The 20,037-nt window shown below is 54.0% G+C and overlaps 1 pseudogene; it reads right to left on the bottom strand.

The window, feature by feature from the left end:
* Positions 1–1,881: 1,881 nt before the first annotated feature.
* LOC144331491 (sphingomyelin phosphodiesterase 4-like) lies at positions 1,882–19,872 on the bottom strand (annotated as a pseudogene).
* Positions 19,873–20,037: the final 165 nt, after the last annotated feature.

Below are 20,037 nucleotides of genomic sequence, written 5' to 3'. Positions count from 1 at the left end.
GGCTGTGGGCCTGGGAGGACTGTGCTGCCGGGCGAGGGTGGCACTGAGCTGGCCACTTCCAGACAGTGGACACAGCTGTGCTGTGGTGGGAGGGGCGGCGCAGGTGTGGCCACGGCACTCTGGAGACAGCCTTCTGAGGCCTGTCAGCGATATTGTCAGGGCGGGAGGGGACAGCGTCTTGCCCCCAGGAGAATACAGTCTGGGCAGGAGACCCAGAGTGATCGTGTGTTTGGAAGGCAGCTCCAGCCCAGCTAGGGGACCAGGAAAACCCTCCTGCTTCCAGGGGGGTATGTGCGGCTCTGCCTATGCCTGTCTTCCAGGGCAGTTGGCAGGTCCCAGGATAAGCAAGACTCCTTGCTGGCCCAGGAAGGTCCCTGAAGGCAGCAGGGGCTATGAAGAAACACCTGATAGCCAGTGAGGAACAAGGCACATGACTAGGAAAGAAAGAGCTTTATTTTCAGTCTTCAAAAGGTAGGGCAATACTTCTTTTTTCTTTTTTTTTCCTTTGAAACAGAGTCTCGCTGTGTCGTCCAGGCTCGAGTGCAGTGGCGCGATCTCGGCTCACTGCAAGCTCCGCCTCCCAGGTTCACACCATTCTCCTGTGTCAGCCTCCCGAGTAGCTGGGACTACAGGCGCCCGCCACCATGCCTGGCTAATACTTTTTGTATTTTTTTTTTAGTAGAGACAGGATTTCCCCATGTTAGTTAGCCAGGATTGTCTCAATCTCCTGACCTCGTGATCTGCCCGCCTCTGCCTCCCAAAGTGCTGGGATTACAGGTGTGAGCCACTGCGCCCGGCCAAGGTAGGGCGATACTTAACTTCGTCGTGTGCTTTTATGTAAATACCAAATAGCAAAATACTAGAACACAAAACAGTTTGTCAGTTTGGAGATCAAGTACTTTTTCTATATTGAGTGTCATTTATCTTGGAATTTAGCTGGGTTGAAAAGTAGTGGAATTAATCAGGAAATGCTATGGAGAGCCAGTCTCCAGCTGCAGGTACGTGTGCTTGGCACTGACCAGCTGCAGACACAGATGCAGGCGGCTCAAAGCACCAAGCGGGGCAGGTGCCAGTTCTGCAGTGCCTGCAGCCTCTCCTGCCACTTGGCAAAGTTATTATTCAGGGTCTGCTTCAGTTCCGGGCAGGAGGGCACGTACTGTCACAGGTGTGGGGCTCAGAAGCAGGCTGGGGATGGGTGGAGGGACTGTCACCTTGAGCATCCCCAGGAGTGGAGTGTGCTGGGAGTAGGGCCTGCATGGCCCTCACTGGGACCCAGTGAGACCACAGCCGCCTCTGTTTCTGTGCTGCCACCCCTCCTTCCCCACTACCTCCCTGGGGCCCAGGCTATAGGGCTGCCCTGCTGTCTCCATGCCAGGGGACTCACCATTTCTTGAAGAGGCTCTTGGTGGAGACCTTGGGGAACTGCACAGCTTCCTGGTCCCTGGGTGTAGGAATAGCAGTGAGCCCCAAACAGGCCCCAGGGATGGGGCAGGGGTGACCAGACACTCACCTGGGAGAGCTAGACCCAGCCTCCTCTGGGGCCACCGGGGCTTCTGGCCCTTTTCCAGGAGGGACTTGAGGTACGCAGCCAAAAGACAGGGACGTCAGCATGGTGGGGCCCGCGGCAGCGCCAGGCTGCCCAGGCCCATCCCCACCACCCAGGGCCTCACCTCTTGGGCCTGCAAGATGTTGACGTTTCACAGCTGGCAGATGAGCACACGGTGCGGAAGTGTGGTGGGCTTTTGCAGGTGTGGGCGCAGGGTCTTTGGGGGGTGTGCACCCATCATCTCCCAAGCCCAAGGGTGGAGCTGTGTAGCAAATGCCCCCAGCCTTCTCTGAAGACAGCAGCTGACATCGTCAGGGCTGCTGCAGCTTCCCCACTCAGTTAGAGGCAGAGAGGACATAGCCCAGGGCAAGCAGCAGTGCCAGGGAGGGCCAACTCAGAACAGAGAGGCCTCAAAGAAGGCCAGCAGCAGCCAAAACAGAATCTGGTAGCTACTGAGGCTGAGCCTGGGGCCATGGGTGTGGCCAGCTGCCTGCTTCTGCCCATGAGGCTTAGCAGGTGCCTGCTGGCCACCGCAGGCTAGTGAAACGACAAGAGACAGAAGCTGCCAAGGAAGTCATCCCAGGAACACAGAGTTGACCGCAATCTGGCCTGCAAAGTGATGCACAGACAGAGGCAGGAGGGCATGGGGTGGTGGCACCACAGACCTCAGGACAGCAGCACCCCACCCCCACAGGCCACCTTGGGCAGGAGCATTGAGAACACTTTCTGAAGAGGCCAGGTTGTCCCTGCTGCCCATTCTCTGCGGTTGATGGCAGGCGACCACTGGAAGAGCACACAGACCAAGATGGCAATCTTGTAGCTCCAGATGGGCTGCAGCTCTGGGTGCCCCTGGTACTCAATGTCAAACCTTTGCAGCGCATTGATGATCTAGAAACTCAGGCCACAGGGACAGGTCAGAAGACACAGCTCGGACACAACTCAGAGGAGTGGAGCTGCATCTGCTCATAGGGGAGGAAGGAGCTGGGGACAGTTAAGGGCCCAGCCTGCACCTCTGGGACAGGGGCTTCTCACCTGGTACCGACCCGGAAACAAGAGGGTGAGTCTGTCCTCACCCCCGATGCAGTCAAGGAGCTGCTGCTTTCTGTTCCCATCCTGGGTGGTGGCCAAGGCAAGTGAACTGTGTGAGCTGTGCTCCACTGAGTTGCCAGAAAGAAGCACCAAGGAGAAGGGTGGGGACTGGTCTTCACCCCACCAGCCACTTAACAGTGAGACATGACGCTCAGGGTGTGGGCCTACCTCCCACAACACTGGCTCCATCTGAGTGGGGCCCGGGACTGACCACAGGCTGAGGGGGAGTGGATCCTTTGAGGAAGGAGACCCTGATGGCCTGAGGCAGGCTCCATAGTTCGTACCAGGAATATCTGGCGCAGGTACTCCAGGGCCGCCCCCAGGTACTTGTCTGTCTCTGGACACTGTCCTGCCCTGTCTTGTCCAGGTCGTTGGCTGGGTAGGAGCCGTTGGTGTCGTGGGGCCAAAGCCCGGCCATGACAGGAAGGAGTAGCCAGGGGTCTGTCTACACACTGGTCTGAGATGGACATGAGGATCAAGCAGGGGATGAGGGGAAGGCAGCCCCTGCTCTGCTCTGTGCTGGTGAGGGTCAACGGATAGTTTGGGGGTCACCGAACATATGTCTGGGCCAGAAGGGAGAGGAGACAGGGCCAGATAGGTCACCCACTGCTTCCATGAGAAACCGATTCTAGGGTCTGGCAAAGTTGAGTCTAGGAAGGGCTGGTCTGTGCTCCACAAAGCAGGGCCTGGGAGAGGAACCCAGGAGGCCACCTGGGCCAGGGCCAGGCTGACCCCAGCACAGGCCGCTGACTTGGTCTCCAACCACTGGAGCAATGTCCATGCTGGGGAGCCAGTGGCATGGCTGTGAGGAGAGGGGCCGAGACTCACCATTTCTCCAACACACACTGGGACTGGGAGTCGCTTCCTGGAGCCTGCTTGTCAGGCGCATACCGCCATGGCTGCAGGTAGCTCAGTCACATTTCCAGGACCTGTGGGAGGCGTGAGCTGAGGGCCCAGTGGCTGGGGGCCAAATCCTCCGTTGGCCCGGAGTCTGGTCCCAGGCGGCAGCTGGGTGGGACTGGCTCTTCCCACGTCCCCCAGAGGGCGCAGGAGAGACTCAGCCCTGTGAGGTGTGGCTCTCTTGCCGGCTCTTCAGAAGCCAGGGCCTCGGGTGGGCTTTCCCAGCCCAGGGGGCCCAATGCTCCCTGGTGGGGTAAGGGCTACAAACTTGCCTGACACTAGAGAGGTGGGACAGGGCAGGGCTTTCCTATCCCTGAGGGTTGGCTTTGGAAACTGAAACGGAACCATGTGGCCCTCCAAGAGCTCCCTCTTCTCCAAGGATCCCTCCTCTCCAAGGCCTCATAACAACACTTGTTCTGCTCCGCATCCACTCCAGGGGACCTCCCTCATTAGGGTACACAGAGGACACAGGCACCCGTTTGACAGGGCCAGTACAGCTCTGAACAATGCGCCCAGTGGCCAAAGCAATGCTGCAGGAAGAGGTAGCGTTTCTGCTGGATGAACCTCGGGACGGCGTTCGTCCCTGCAGGGAATAGGGTGGGTCACCTGCTGCTTGCCCAGTAAGGAGGCCCTGCTCATAGATGAGTCCAGAACTCATCAACGAGGGTCGGATCTGCTGGGGGAGAGCGTGCATCTCTGAGGTATGCTCAGAGCTGGCCTAAGCTTCACTCCTCAGAGGAAGAAACCAAGGTTCAGAGAGGTCAGGGAACCTCCCAAGAACACACAGCACGCAGGCGGCCAAGCCAGTGCAGCTCCTGTACACACCTCACCTCAGTCCCACACAAATAGCCCACTCTGCTGGCCCTGGTGGGGCTGGGAGTCAGGGTCACCCCAGCCCTTCTCCAGACAGGTGGGGAGGAGCAAGAGATGGCAGCACAGTGGGGCCTCTCTGGCCAGTCTGGAGAGAGGCTCTGGGAGCTAGAGATCAGCTGGCAGCCCCACCAGGCCATCTGGGCAGGGTGAAAAAGCACCTTCCTAGCCCTCCAGAGGCCTCTCTGCTCTGTGGGCAGGAAGGGATTCCTCCTCACCCTGCCCCCCACCATGCCCTGGGGTGAGGTTGCTGTGGGCGACACCTGAGGAGGGTAAGAGGAGGAGACGGCAGCTGAGGGAAGCCGCAAGGGCCAGCCACCATTTCAACTCCTCCAGGGCGCTGGTGGCATGGGAGTGGGAGGAGAGCGAGGCCTGCTCTGGCTTCAGGCTGTTGGCAAAGGCAAGCAGGTGCTTCAGCAGCAGGCACACCACCAGCACGTGTTCCCCAGTGGGCCTGAACCACTGCTAGGTGGAGAAGGAGGGGTCAGAGATGGGAAGAACTGTGGCACCCACAGCACTCAGCCTCCAGGTCTGACCACATCCTGCTCTGGGCCATTTGCTCTACTTCCCCACAGGAGGCACGAACCAGGCCGGGAGTGGGGCGACTGTGCCCTGGGACACCACTGTGCCTGGTACCCAGCGGATCTACCTTGCACTGCTTGGCCTAGACGGCAGCCAGCTCATGGTAGGGAAACACTTGGCCCAACACCCACACAGCCCACCCTGGGCAGGGCTCACTAAGAGAGACACATCTGTGGGGGCCCTCCCACCCCTGACCTCTCCCCTCCCCTGACCTCTCCCCTCCCCACTGCTGTCCATCTGCAGTGGGTGGCACAGGATAGGGCTCACCAGGCTGTGCCCGCAGGCACTGCTTGATCCTCAGGGCAGGAGAAGGCCGGCATCACCCCCAAGTTCTGAATCCGGGGTCTCCCACCTGCCGCCCAAGTGTGTGCAGAAAGCACATGGAACTCAGGCGCGGTGCCTCAGACCTGGAATTCCAGCACTTTGGAGGCTGAGGCAGAAAGATCGCTAAGGCCAGGAGTTTGAGATTAGCCTGGGCAGCACAGGGAGACCCTGTCTCCGTGAAAGATTTTTAAAAGTTAGCTGGGTGGGGTGCTGCACACCTATAGCTGTAGTGACTCAGGAAGCAGGGGTGGGAGGATCACTTGACCCCAGGAGTTTGAGAGTGCAGTGAGCTAGGATCATGCCACTGCACTCCAGCCTGGGTGACATAGTAAGACCCTTTTCAAAAAATAAAATCCCATGGCTTCACTTTCCTCCCCAACTCCTTCCATCTGCTCCTCATCCCGGACACAGCCAGACTAGGGATCAGCCCAGGAGAGACTCCAGGCATCACTTCCTCTGTTGCCTGTGGACCTGTGGTCAGGAAAACCCCAAGATGAGCACAGTCGAGTGTACAAGCCAAACCTTTGATTTGCAGCACACAAGCAGGATCCTGGAGACCCAGTCTGAGAGGAAAGCCTTTTTGCTGGCTGTGGGCTTCCTCTGTTTGCTCAGCATTGGGAGGGCAGGTGGGAGCATCCAGTGGATGAGGATACCGAGGGCGAGACCCTGAGTCTGAGTGGACATGCTCGCCTCTCCACACTTGCCCTCCAGCCCTTTGCGCCTCAACACATCCGTGCTGCTGAGGCTGGTACAGGGCATGGCCTCTAGGTATATCCTGGGATGCTGCAGACCCCTCAGGGGCCACTGCCCACATCACCATCCACTCAAGTCTCCCTGTCAGGAAAATGTCCCACAGGTCCAGGTGACACACCCCACAGATCAGTGTCTGAGTCTGAGGATCGAGCTGTGGGGTGAGGGGTATTTTCTTCTTTTTTGAGACAAGGTCTCACTCTTGTCACCCAGGCTGGAATGCAGTGGCGTGATCTTGGCTCACCATAGCCTCTGCCTCCTGGGCTCAAGGGATTCTTTCACCTCAGCCTTCTGAGTAGCCGGGACCACAGGTACACACCACCACACCTGGTTAATTTTTTTTTTTTTTTTTTTTTTGTAGACACGGGGTCTTGTCATGCTACCCAGGCTGGTCTCCAAGCAGTCTGCCTGCCTCAGCCTCCCAAAGTGCTGGGATTTTAGGCATGGGCCACCGTGCCCAGCTATTTACTTCTACTTATCTGTACTGTTAAGCCTTTGGGCAGTAAATTTGCGTTGTTTTGGAAGGAAGGCCTATGCATGGTGGCTCATGCCTGTAATCCCAGCACTTTGGGAGGCTGAGGCAGGCAGATCACCTGAGGTTAGGAGTTTGAGACCAGCCTGGCCAACATGGTGAAACCCCGTCTCTACTAAAAATACAAAAATTAGCCGGGCATGGTGGCGTGCACCTGTAATCCCAGCTGCTAAGGAGACTGAGGCAAGAGAATGGCTTGAATCCAGGAGATGGAGGCTTCTGTGAGCCAAGATCATATCACTGCACTCCAGCCTGGGCAACAGAGGGTGACTCCATCTCAAAAAAAAAAAAACAAAAAGAAAAAAGTATGAGATACCTGTATCTATAGTACCCGACCAGAAGGGCACCAGCAGGGTGGGTCTAGGGTCCATCTCCTCCAGTCTCAGCCCTGGCCCTCCCTCCGATCCCGACCTGGGATCCTGAGTCATGACATCCTCCTTATCCTCCTTACAGCTCAGGGGAGCGGATGATCTCCACATGGGAACTGGAAACCCACCTTCCCCCACTGGTGCACTCAACCCATCTCACCTGGTCCTTCCAAAGGGTCTGGAGGGCTCACTGCCCATGTCCCCAGCTGTCACATGGAACCCTCTCATGCTATTTTCCTACAGGTTTGCTGACCCAAACTTTTCCCTCAGCTTTGCACCCCTCCTGGGCCACGTGCCCACATGGAGTCCCTGGTGACAGTTGCACCTGCTTGCTGCTTAAGGATATGTCCTCAAAGCCCCATGTTTCCCACTGGGCCCAGCCTTGTAGTACCTCAGCTCACCCCGTGTGGGCCTCAGTAGTCACCCCTCCCACCATAGGGTTTGCCAGATGCTTCCTGGAAGCTGTCGTCCTCACCTGGTGGCCCAAGCCCTCTAGTCCCTCCTCTGCAGTGGCTCCTGCAGAATGGGGTGCCCCCGTGTGCTGTGGCTGGCATCCCAGGCCACCAGCACTCAGGGCCCAACATGTTTTCTCACCTTGTCCTCAAATTCCCGTTCACTCGTGTGCTCCTTCCCAGGTGAACAGGACAGACCCCTGGCTGTGAACACAGCTCGTCTCCCCGACTCTCACAGATTCATTAACTCTGCCATCCCTGAAATCCCCTACAGGTCTGAACTCTGCTTCACTGACCCCAAATCCATTCACATACTTGTCATTTCTGCCTAGATAGCTGCAACCTCTATGAGGTCACCACTTATACTCATCCACCTCTGGAGGTGTGTGTGAGTGGCCAGAGCTCCCCAGGTGAAGGCCGGGCCGTGTCTGGGCTGTCAAAGACTGACAGCCTCTGTGGGCTACAGGGTCAAGCCCCAAGTTCTTCCCACCCCCCTGCCTCACACGCAGGCTGTGGGTCACAGCACCTCCAGGCGGGGTGACAGACACTTCTGAAGAAGGCAGAAACCACACCACCCGGGAGTCCCAGGCCTCTGTATCTTCCCAAGTGCCAAGCCCTGCAAAGTGGGGGTGAACCTTGCCACTGCAGAGGCCTGACGATTCCAGCTCTTCACACCAGCACCAAGCACGGGGCCCCCAACAGCAGAGAGCTGGTGACACCTCCACTGGCTGGGAGCCTTGCCAGCCAGGGCCATGCACCTCATTCTTCCTCATAGCCACACTTCCGCCCACACCAGGCTACTCTGCAAAGCCAGGGGCCGGGCCAGGCTGGAGGCTGACCCCCACCTCCCCAACACAGGGATTTCATTCTGCCTGGAGCTAAACTCTTGAGTCACCCGCAGCTGACCCCTTGCTTTGCCAGGCATGGACATGCACTCTGGGCAAGGGGAAAGGAACAAAGAACCACAGCCGGTACTTGGTAGGCTGTGAAGAGCCTGGAGGCTAAGTTGGGCAGGGCTGTGGAGGGTGCTGGAGACACAGTAGTGCAGAATCTCCAGCTGAGACAACCAACAGAAGCCGGAAGACAGAAGAGCAGAGGACAAGAGGTTGGGTTGGGGAATAGGAGAGATGGGACCAGACATGGGAAGGCAAAGCAGAGAGAGCAATGAGAATGAGACCAGAAGTGAGAAACACCACAGCGACAATCCAAACAGTCTCAACAACCACAGGTCAGTGTAGCACCCCCGCTCCACAGCCAGACCAGGGCTGTGGCCATGCACTCATCAGCCTTGGAGGCCCAGGCAGACACCCTCCAGGCCACCAGGGTGGCCACTCACTGTTGCTGGGCCCTAAAGACCTCTCCAGCTCATTGGAAGGGCCCAACTTGCTACCATTCCAGATTAGATCCACCCTCCCCAGTGCCTCAGGCCATACTGTCACATATACGCATCAGAGTTCTCCAAGAGCCCAGGGCCCTCACTGGGACATGCTGCCAGCCACCAAGACCTCGAGATCCTGAGGCTCAGAAAAGAAACCAGTGGAGCATGTTCCAGGAGGTGAACTCTGCCCAGAAAAGACACACGAAATTGACTGGATTTCCCTGGGTTGTCTTGAGAAATTTACCAAAGTGGTATAAGACATGATTAATTCCTATGTGTCTAAAACCCAATGTCCCCTCCATGAGTGGGCTCTCTGAGAACTAAGGACGAACACAGGTCCCTCGGCACCAGGCCCTTCCCTCCACCCCTACAGTCTGGAGGTCAGCTGAGGTGGTGTGCACATCAGCTCCAAATCTAGGAGGCAACCTCTCCTGTAGCACCAGGAACTTTCACCCTCCAGATAAGGTGGGCTTCCAAGGGCAGGAGCTCCCAAGGATCTGGCCAGAACCACACACACCCAGAGGGAGCAGGAATCTGAGGCTGAGCTGGCTCCCAGCCAAGACCCTCCAATTTCCTCCACGCCCTGCAGCACCGTGGCCTGCCAAAGCACACTCAGCCTAGCATAGCCAGAGCGACGCGCACATCCTGCTCTGACAGCAGTATGCCTCCTGCCTGAGCAGTGCACCCACTGGGGTCCACATCAGGAGAGATCAGAACACACCTACTAGACATCAAGACAGGCAGAGCAGGGTGGTGGTGCCCTCCACACCCTTCCTCTGTGCCAGATCTGGGTCTCAGGCAGGAATCAGACATACAGGTCCCCAGTGTGGTGTCTCCTCACTTGCAGGGACACAGTGGCTTGCAGCACCATGGCTGTCCTTACTGCCCACAGGGCCACCAAGGAGCAAGCATACACCCTGGACTCAACCAGGGTGAGGGCGATCACCCCAGGAGCCTCACTTCTTGCGTCTGGAGACAAGGGCTAGCAGGGATGGGCAGTGATTTCTGTATGGCAGGTGCAGCACAGGCCCAGGCAAGTGGCAAGGGACCTTAGAGGACACAGACATCTGTAGCTGCCTTTCTCTCGTTCCCACCCACCCAGTTTTCTCACTTTTTTTTTTTTTTTTAACCTCAGTTGGAAGAAGCAAAGAGTGGATTATTTCTGGGTACTTGGTACCAGCACTGCAAGTCATTCTGAGCAGGGCCCACCCACCCCTAGGTCTGGCCAAGAGTACGTGAGTGTGGACAAGGGAAAGGCACCTCTTGCCTTCTCCAGGGACAGCCACCTGCTTTTCTGTCTGGCCCGTGAGGACACAATCTTCACAGGTGACAGCCCAGAAGAGCCTTTCTGGCTGGCCTTTGAAAGTAGGTGTGTTTCCACTCAGAAGGCAGAAGGAGCCACAGGAACACAATGCAGTGTAGCAGCCCCTGCTCCTGCCAGGCCAGAACCACATGCAGGAACATTGAGGGTCCCAGAGCCGCATGGGAGGAATGGGCCCTGGGAACAACCAGGCCCCCAGGCGCACGCAGCTAGTCTGCTCTGGGAGCAGGAAGGGCACTCCATTTGGCTCTTGGTGACTCAGGAGGCCCCAGCAGGGGTCCTCCGCTTTTCCTCGTTCTCCCATGCGATGTGGAGGGTAAGGATTTGGGGACCCTATGCTTTTAAGACAGCCTCCACACTGCAAAGCCTGGGGCCGTAGAACTGGCTGCAGAGACTGTGGCAGAAGCAGATCCACAGCTCTTCCTCGGAAGCAGAGGAGTGACAGGATGCTCTTCTGAACTCCATCACCCACAGAGCCTTTATTCTAGAGGAAGCCCTCAAGAATGGTGTTAGTGACAAAGCCAAAGTCTCCGAAGCACACTGATGCACAGACACTGTGGGCACCAGACTACGTGACTGATGCCACCTCAGGCAGAATCCTGGATCTGTGTGAGCCAGGCTGCTCCACGGAGGGTGACCGACAGGGGATCTACCGCTTTCTCACTCTTGACTAGTCCGGGGGATGTTAGCTCCATGGACAGCAACAGCAGGAGTGACCCGGGGTCTCCGCCACCTCCATGCATCTGTGACTAGTGTGCTCCCCAGAGAGGGAACAGGAAGAGGTAAAGTGAAGGGAGAGAAGGCAGGCCAGGCCTCATGCAGGAGGGCGCCAGGCCCCACACACCGTGAGAGCGGCTGCTTGTTCATGCTCTGGAGGAGGTGGGGGAGTAGGGGGGACAGCAAAAGGAGGCTCCAGGTCACCACCGTGGGCAGACGTCTGCCCCAGGCAGCCACTTCATGAGAAAACACCAAGTTGCTGCTAATGGTCAAGGAGACGAGAACGTGGCTCCCAGAGACATCACAGTTCCGCCACACCCAGAGCAAGAGCACCACAGCTTCATCTGTTCCCCTGCCAGGGAGGGGGCTCCAGAGAGGCCAGGCCTCAAGTGTCCACACAACAGGGTGCAACGCCCCCTGCCCCCCATCAGGGACTAGAGAACTATGCCCACCTCTTGTTTGGCTTCTGAGTGAGGGGTGGGTGGTGAGTTTCTATTCCCACCATCCAGCCTGGGCAAACTCAGGCAGGATAAGAAGCAACAGGCTGAGCAGGGTCAGAAGAAGGAGGAGGGAACAAAAACTGTGGAAACATACCTTGGCGTAAGGGGACTGCATATTTTGGCACATCTCCGAGGAATACTAGCGAAGCAACATTTCAACAAAAACCTGCAAAAAAGCATTAGTCAAATTATTCTCAACAATGGTGCCAAGACCATTCAGTGGGGAAAGGACAGTGCCTCCAACATAGAGCTGGGAACACGGAATATCCACATGCAGAACAGGGAAGCTGGGCCCTTCCTTCACACCATTGCCAAAAACTAAAAGTCAGTAAGCAACCCAAGGATAAGAACTAAAACCATAAACTCAGAAGAAAACATGGGAGAACGTTACACTGGATTTCACGATGATTAATTAGATATGACACCCAAAGTGCAGGCAACAAAAGAAAAAGACAACCAGGCTTTATCAAAGTCAACACTCTCTTATTAAAAGATACTACTGATAGAGTCAAAAGGCAACCAGCAGATGTGGTGGCTGATGCCTGTCATCCCAGCACTTTGAGAGACTGAGGCAGGTGGATCGCTCGAGGCAGGTGTTCAAGATCAGCCTGGCCAACATAGTGAAAATCTGTCTTTACAAAAAATACAAAAATGAGCTGGGTATGATGGGACACATCTATAGTCTCAGCTACTTGGGAGTCTGAGGTGGGAGGATCACTTGTTCCCAGTAGTTTGAGGCTGCAGTGAGCTGAGATGGTGACACTGCATTCCAGCCTGGGCAACACAGAGTGAGACCCTGTCTCAAACAAAAAAGAAAAGCAGAAGTAACTCAAGTGTCCACTGGGAGATGAATGGATACACATAATGTGGTACATCCACACAATAGAACACTATTCAGCCTTAAAAAGGAAGGACATTTCTGACAATCTGTAACGTGGATTAATCTTGAGTCCATTATGCAATATGAGATCTAGGAGTCAAATCCATAGAAAGAAAGCAGAATAGTGATTGCCACGGGCTGGGTGGGGAATTGTTTAACGGTTTAGTTTCTTTTTTGTTAAAAGAGATGGGGTTTCACTATGTTTGCCAGGCTGGTCTTGAACTTCTGGCTTTGAGCAATGCTTCCCTCCTTGGCCTCCCAAAGTGCTAGGATTACAGGTGTGAGGCCCCCGTTCCCAGGCCAATTCAGTTTCAGTTTTGCAAGGTGAAAAGCATTCTGGAGATGGGATGCACAGCAACGTGAATGTACTTAACACTACTGACTGTACACTTGGAAGTGGTTAAGACAGTACATTTTATGTATATTTTAAAATTAAAATTTTTTTTATTAATTAAAAAGCAAAAAGAGCCAGGTGTGGTGGCTTACACCTGTAATCCCAGCACTTTGGGAGGCTGAGGCAGGTGGATTGCCTGAGGTTAGGAGTTCGAGATCAGCCTGGACCAACATGGTAAAACCCTGTCTCTACTAAAAATGCAAAAATTAGCTGGGCATGGCAGCGTATTGGGGGAACCAGCCCCCAATATTTCAATGTAGATTCTTTTCTATTTTCCCTAAGTGTCAGCCGGTCTGAGAAATAAAGAGAAAGAGTCCAAAAGAGAGAAATTTTAAAGCTGGGTGTCCGGGGGAGACATCACATGTCGGCAGGTTCCATGATGCCCCCTGAGCCACAAAACCAGCAAGTTTTTATTATGGATTTCAAAAGGGGAGGGGTGTACAAATAGGGTGTGGGTCACAGAGGTCACATGCTTCAAGGGCAATAAAATATCACAAAGCAAATGGGGGCGGAGCAAGATCACAGGACCAAGGTGAAATTAGAGTTGCTGATGAAGTTTCATGTCCCACTGGGATGCATTGTCCTTGATAACATCTTGTCAGGAGACAGGGTTTGAGAGCAGACAACCGGTCTGACTAAAATTTACTAGGCAGAAATTTTCTAATCCTAATAAGCCTGGGGGCGCTACAGGAGACGGGGCTTATTTCATCCCTTACCTACAACTGTATAAGACAGACAGTCCTAGAGCGGCCATTTTAGAGACCTCCCCCTAGGGATGATTCTCTTTCTCAGGGCTGTTCCTCACTGAGAAAAAGAATTCAACAATATTTCTCCCATTCGCTTTTGTAAGAAGAGGAGTATAACTGTTCTGTCTGGCCCCTCAGGCAGTCAGGCCCAATGGTTATCTCCCTTGTTCCCTGAAAATTGCAGCCATCCTGTTCCTTTTGGATGCCCAGATTTCATATTGTTCAAACACACATGCTCTATAAACAATTTGTGCAGATAACGCAATCATCACAGGATCCTCAGCTTATGAAGATGACGGGATTAAGAGATTGAAGACAGGCATAGGAAATTATAAGTATTGATTGGAGAAGTGATAAATGTCCATGAAATCTTCACAATTTATGTTCTTCTGCCAAGAACACAGAGCCAGTCCCTCCATTTGGGGTCCCTGACTTCCTGCAACAGCAGCGGGTGCCTGTAATCCCAGCCACTCAGAGGCTGAGGCAGGAGAATTACTTGAACCCAGGTGGAGGTTGCAGTGAGCCAAGATCTCACCATTGCACTCCAGCCTGGGTGACAGAGACTCCATCTAGAATAATAATAATAATAACGCTTTGGTCTGGAAAACAGCAGAACCTTCCAGTTCTGTCCTGTAAGCTTGCCCTGCCCACTTCACAGCCAGCACAGCCCACAGTCCACATACCCGAGAGCCATCGGGGCACGGTGGTCCCCTCTGAACAGGAATGATGGTTCCTACCATTCCACCCCTGGAGGAAGCTGTGAAATGGCATGGAGGCTTCAAAAAATGCAGCACCCCAGATACTAGGAGTTATGCACAAGGTGGGAAAAAGAATCCTATCTTATCTACATTCCAGACTGTCAACAGTGAGGCTGAGGCTACCAGGTCAGCCCTAGGATCCAGTGTCAGAAGCAGCACCTGCCGATTCTCTGAGGTGTGCCAAGAACACACAGCCAGGACCTGAGAGGTGGCCAGCACTCAGGAAGTGAGCCGGCCCATACCATCCTGAGAGGCTGGATCGCCTCTGGGCAGACAAGGGACTCTGTCACCTACTACTCAAATCCTCTGAATCAGTTATAGGCCTGTGGAGGCTGCACAGACCCCTCACCATTCAGTGTCATAAAAATGCTACTGGGGCAGGGCTTAATATCCACATGGTGGTAATCACAGGAAACATCTCCAACAACACAGGAAATGGAAACTAAAAGACGGAAACAATTATATCACCACGGGCAAACCGAAACAACTCCCGTGGACAGGAGATCCTGGGATGAAAAACATTGTCAATGACATATAAGCTAGATTGGTGGGCAGATTTATTTTCATGTTTTCTAAATGTCATAGCAGGAAAATATCAACAATTTAGAATCAGCCCCTGGCTGAGGGGCTGTCTCTGGGACACTCTTCCACATAGTGGAAGGTGGCTGAACAGTTTCTTTTCTTTCTTTCTTTCTTTTTTTTTTTTTTTTTTGAGATGGAGTCTAGCTCTGTCACCCAAGCTAAAGTGCAGTGGTGTGATCTCAGCTCACTGCAGCCTCTGCCTCGTCTGGTTCAAGCAATTCTCTGCCTCAGCCTCCTGAGTAGCTGGGACTACAGGCGGCTGCCAGCATGCCTGGCTAATTTTTGTGTTTTTAGTAGAGACAGGGTTTTACCATGTTGGACAGGCTGGTCTCAAACTCCTGACCTCACATGATCCACCCACCTCAGCCTCCCAAAGTGCTGGGATTACTGGCATGAGCCATGGCACCTGCTGGCTAAACAGTTTCTTTTGAAACAGAAGCTGAGACCAGCTGGGCTCTCACCTGGAGCAGTTTCTGACCTCCAGATCTTGTGGGAGGTGGGGTCCGCATTCACAGACGTCTGATGAGAGATGTCTGGCTTCGGGAGGCTAGTGTGGTGGAGGCTGTAGGAAGCAAAGGGCATGGCTGGTGTCCTGAGGGAGACACGGAAACAGGTCCAAGTTACAGGCTCCCACTGGCGTAGCCAGGGACAATCTGGACATCAAAATCTGTGGCAGTAGGGACTGATTACAACTTGTTCAATAACACAATGCTCCCCGCCGCCCCGTGACCCACACTGACATCCCTGAATAAATAGCAAAGAGAGAAGTGTTCCTTACCACAGAGTGACCACTGACCCACCAATCAATGTAGAAGGGATGAAGTTAGAGAACCACCATTTGGCAACCACCCTATTAAGAGCTGATTTGGTCCAGAATCAACACTGAGGTCAGGCATGGAGGCTCACACCTGTCATCTCGGCACTTTGGGAGGCCAAGGTAGGAGGATTTCTTGAGACCAGGCATTTGAGACCAGCCTGGGCAACAAAGTGAGACCCTGTCTCTACAAAAACATTAAACCATAAAATAGCTGGGCATGGTGGCATGTGCCTGTAGTCCTAGCTGCTTACAAGGCTGAGGAAGGAGAATGGCTTGGGTCCAGGAGTTGAGGCTACAGTGATGCATGATCATGCCAACTTCACTCCAGCTTGCGGTGACAGAGCAATACCCTGTTTCTAAGAAAATAAGAAATTTCCAGCCTGGGCAACATGGCAAAACCCTGTCTCTACAAAAATACAAAAATTAGCCAGGTGTGATGGTGCCTGCCTATAGTCCCAGATACTTGGGCTCAGGCAGGAAGATCACTTGAGCCCAGGAAGTTAAGGCTGCCGTGAGCCGAGATCACAGCACTTCACTCCAGCCTGGGGTGAGAGAACAAGAACCTGTCTCAAAATAAAATGAATTTGAAAAAAGGAGAGAATCAACAGCAGATGCTAATACTAGTGAAATTACAAAGTCCTCATACATTTTCCTGATAAATCCTCATTACCAATTTTTTTTTTCTTTATTTTTTGAGACAGTGTCTCATTCTGTTGCCCAGGCTGGAGTGCAATGACGCAGTCACAGCTCACTGCAACTTCAACCTCCTAGACTTAGGCCTCCCAAGTTGTTGGGACTACAGGTGCACACCACCATGCCTGGCTAATGTTTTTAACAGGAACAAAATCGTGTTATGTTGTCCAGGCACTCATTACTAATTTTTATTGTTGAGATAAGGTCTCGCTCTGTAGCCCAGGCTGGAGTACAGTGGCACGATCTTGGCTTACTGCCACCTCTGCCTCCAGGGTGAAAATGATCCTTTCGCCTCAGCCTTCCACATAACTGGAATTACAGGTGCACACCACCATGCCTGACGTAAATTTTGGGTAGAGATGGGGTTTTTCTATGTTGTCCGGGCTGGTCTCGCACTCCTGAACTCCAGTGATCCTCTACCTTGGCCTCCCGAAGTGCTGGGATTACAGGCATGAGCCACAGCGCCTGGCTTCATTACTATTTAATCTAGGCACAAAGTACTGATTTTACAGGGACAAACCTGGCCGACATTCTTTCTGCCCAGTGATAATGCTAGCATCATCAGCAATGGGGTAAAGACGCACTGCAGCCCTCCTGGTGAGACACTTGGCAAGGACCAGATGTCCCACTGCGGTGCTACTGCCAACAAAGCCCAAGCTGATAACAGCCCAAGGGGCAGCCCTCAGCAAGCCCCAGCAAATATCAGACAGCCCAAAGGGCAGCCCTCTCCCTGAGCCGGGAGAATCACTTGAACCCGAGGCGGAGGTTGCAGTGAGCTGAGATTTTGCCATTGCACTCCAGCCTGGGAAAGAGAGCGAGACCCTGTCTCCAAAACATACCAAAAAACAAACATGATGGCTGAATTTGGTGGCTCATGCCCATAATCCCTGCACTTTGGGAGGCTGAGGCAAGAGGATCACTTGAGCCCAGGAGTTCTAGACCAGCCTGGGCAGCATAACTAGACACATCTTACAAAAAGTAAAGGCTGAGGCCGGGCGCGGTGGCTCAAGCCTGTAATCCCAGCACTTTGGGAGGCCGAGGCGGGTGGATCACGAGGTCAGGAGATCGAGACCATCCTGGCTAACACGGTGAAACCCCGTCTCTACTAAAAATACAAAAAACTAGCTGGGCGGTGGCGGGCGCCTGTAGTCCCAGCTACTCGGAGGCTGAGGCAGGAGAATGGCGTGAACCCGGGAGGCGGAGCTTGCAGTGAGCCGAGATCGCGCCACTGCACTCCAGCCTGGGCGACACAGCGAGACTCTGTCTCAAAAAAAAAAAAAAAAAAAGTAAAGGCTGGGTGTGGGGGTGCAGCATGCCTACAGTACCAGCTACTTGGGATGCCGAAGGAGGAGGATCACTTGAGCTCAGGAGGTCGACGTTGCACTGCACTTCAGCCTAGGTGACCAAGCTAGACCCTGTCTCAAAAAAAAAAAGCCAGCGTGCAGTGGCTCACTGGCTCACACCTATAATCCCAGCATTTTGGGAGGCTGAGGTGGGCAGATCAGTTGAGGTCAGGAGTTCAAGACCAGCCTGGCCAACATGGTGAAACCCTGTCTCTACTGAAAATACAAAAATTAGCTGAGGGTGGTAACACATGCCTGTAATCACAGCTACTCAGGAAGCTGAGGTGGGAGAATTGCTTGAACCTGGGACACTGAGGTTGCAGTGAGCCAAGATTGTGCCACTGCACTGCAGGCTAGGTGACAGAATGAGACTCCATCTCAAAAATATATATATGTAATATATAAAATATGTATATTTAAATATATGAATTAATATGTTATAATTATATATTATATATTTATTATGTACAATTTATGTATTTATATATACATATATATATAATTTCTAAAAGAAAGAAGTAAAAAGACCCAAAATGTTAAAAGAGGCAAAAAAAAAAAAAATCAGGCATAAACCGCTTGGCAGCTGGACTGTGCATCTGAGAGGTGTGAATCCGCCTCGCCTCCGAGTCCTCCACAGGATCAGCCACATTTCAGGGCCACTGATCACTGCCGCCACCCGGGCAGCATCTCCTCCTGCTGCCCCCTTTCTCCCTGCCACTCTCTGGGGGCACCTGTTCAACATATGAATTGTAGGTAGAGGCCCGGCCTGGTCTGCACGTGCCAGCAGATCTGGGATGGGCCAGCATCTGCAGGGAGGGGCCTGCATGCAGCCTCCCGGGAAAGGTGATAGGCCAGAGAGACTGAGGAGAGTCGGAGGTGCACAGGCAGCTGCTGCTGGAGCAAAGGGGTCTCCTGGGAAGTCAGCCAAGAGGCCCTGGGTTAGGGCCCACGGAGGCCCCAGCACAGCCAGACATGAGAGCTGCTGGTTCACACTCCCCCACTGTGCAGTCCGGCATCAGGCCCAGCCTGTTTGGACTGGTACAACAGACTCTTTGACCCAGAGCCTCCCTATCAAGACCTGCTGGTAACAATCAGGGCAGCTTTACCTGGGAGCTGGTGAGGGTCTGGCCCCCCTGGGCTGGAGGAGAGTGTGGGGTGGGGGCACATTGCCTTCAGTGGGCAGGAACCACAACAGGTACCTGTCCACCAGGATGAAGTAGGTACGCCTGAAGTACAGACGTGGAGGGACACGGAGTGGCTGGAAAACCAAGCTATGTGTTAGTGTGGGCTCTGGACACCGCCTGGCCACCAAGCACCGGCAAGTGCAGGGAAGCCCAGGGCCCGGCCCCGCCCCTCCCAGCAAGAGGCATCTCTTCCCTACTTTTTGAGTGATGAGGCTCAAGGCAAAGGAGAATATGTAATACTCCAACAGATCTGACAGCAGCGTCAGGGGTAAACACACAGGGTTGCTGAGTCACCCACAGCCTCCCTACCTCAGGGCCACCAAAGGATACTCAGGACTAGGTTCAGGCCAAAGCCCCCAGTGAGGGGGAACTGGACCTCATTGTGGTACAGGGGACTGTTGAGGAGGACGTGCTCCTGGATGGACGGCTTCAGAGAGATGCAGCGAGGCTGTGGGCAGGTGCTGGTACGTAGTGCCTGATGCCTGGTGCCCCACACACAGCAGCCTTTGGGAAGGCTGCTGGGGAAGACGTGCACACAGAACCAACCTGTGGGGACAGTGCCCTGTCTCTGAGCAGTGCCTGAACAAGAGTCTTTGCTCAGAACTTCTCCTACCATCTCATAAAAAGCTGCAGACAGCAAGGGTAGCAGCCATGCAATACCCATGTCCTTTCCCTCTCATATCCCCCGAGCAAATCACCCCTCAATTTGTCCTTGGAGGACTGGAGGAGACTGCCCGTCACCGCAGAGCTGTGCAAGGTCCACTGTCCCGAGCACCACTCTCACCACTGTGGTTTACTTACAGGCAGAAAGGAGATGGGAAAGTCAGCCTTACAGTCTTCGGCTTGAAGCTTATAAACCAACTTCATCATTGGGCCACTGAACATTAAATTGACCAAACAAACAAAAACAGGGCAAATAAACTGCAAATTATCTTGCTTTGATTGTTTCTTAAGAAATCGAGAGAGTGATTTAAAGGTGGAATCACCATGAGAAAGCACCCAGCCTCTCTCAGGTGACAAACCTCCCTACCCAGGATTGAGAAACTCCACGATGCTGTACTCCACAGGATCCAGGTGCCCCTGTAAGAAGCAGAGGTTCCAGCCAACGAGGACACCATCCAGGCTGCCGAAAATGCTCTCTACCAGCCATGGAAGATGGTATGCAGATCCTGAAACCGTGTGCGGCGAGGCTGCAGGCAGGCCCAGCACCCGGCTCTAGTCCTGCACTGCCTGCTGCCCAGCTCTCTCCGAGGAGGCCACTCCCTGGCTGAGACCCACGGGATCAGCCCTGCGCCCAAAGGAACCCTGGTG

Source organism: Macaca mulatta, chromosome 10 (genome assembly GCF_049350105.2).
Source record: "Macaca mulatta isolate MMU2019108-1 chromosome 10, T2T-MMU8v2.0, whole genome shotgun sequence".
In the NCBI taxonomy this organism is placed as follows: Eukaryota; Metazoa; Chordata; class Mammalia; order Primates; family Cercopithecidae; genus Macaca; species Macaca mulatta.
This window is presented reverse-complemented; position numbering and strand designations above follow the sequence as displayed.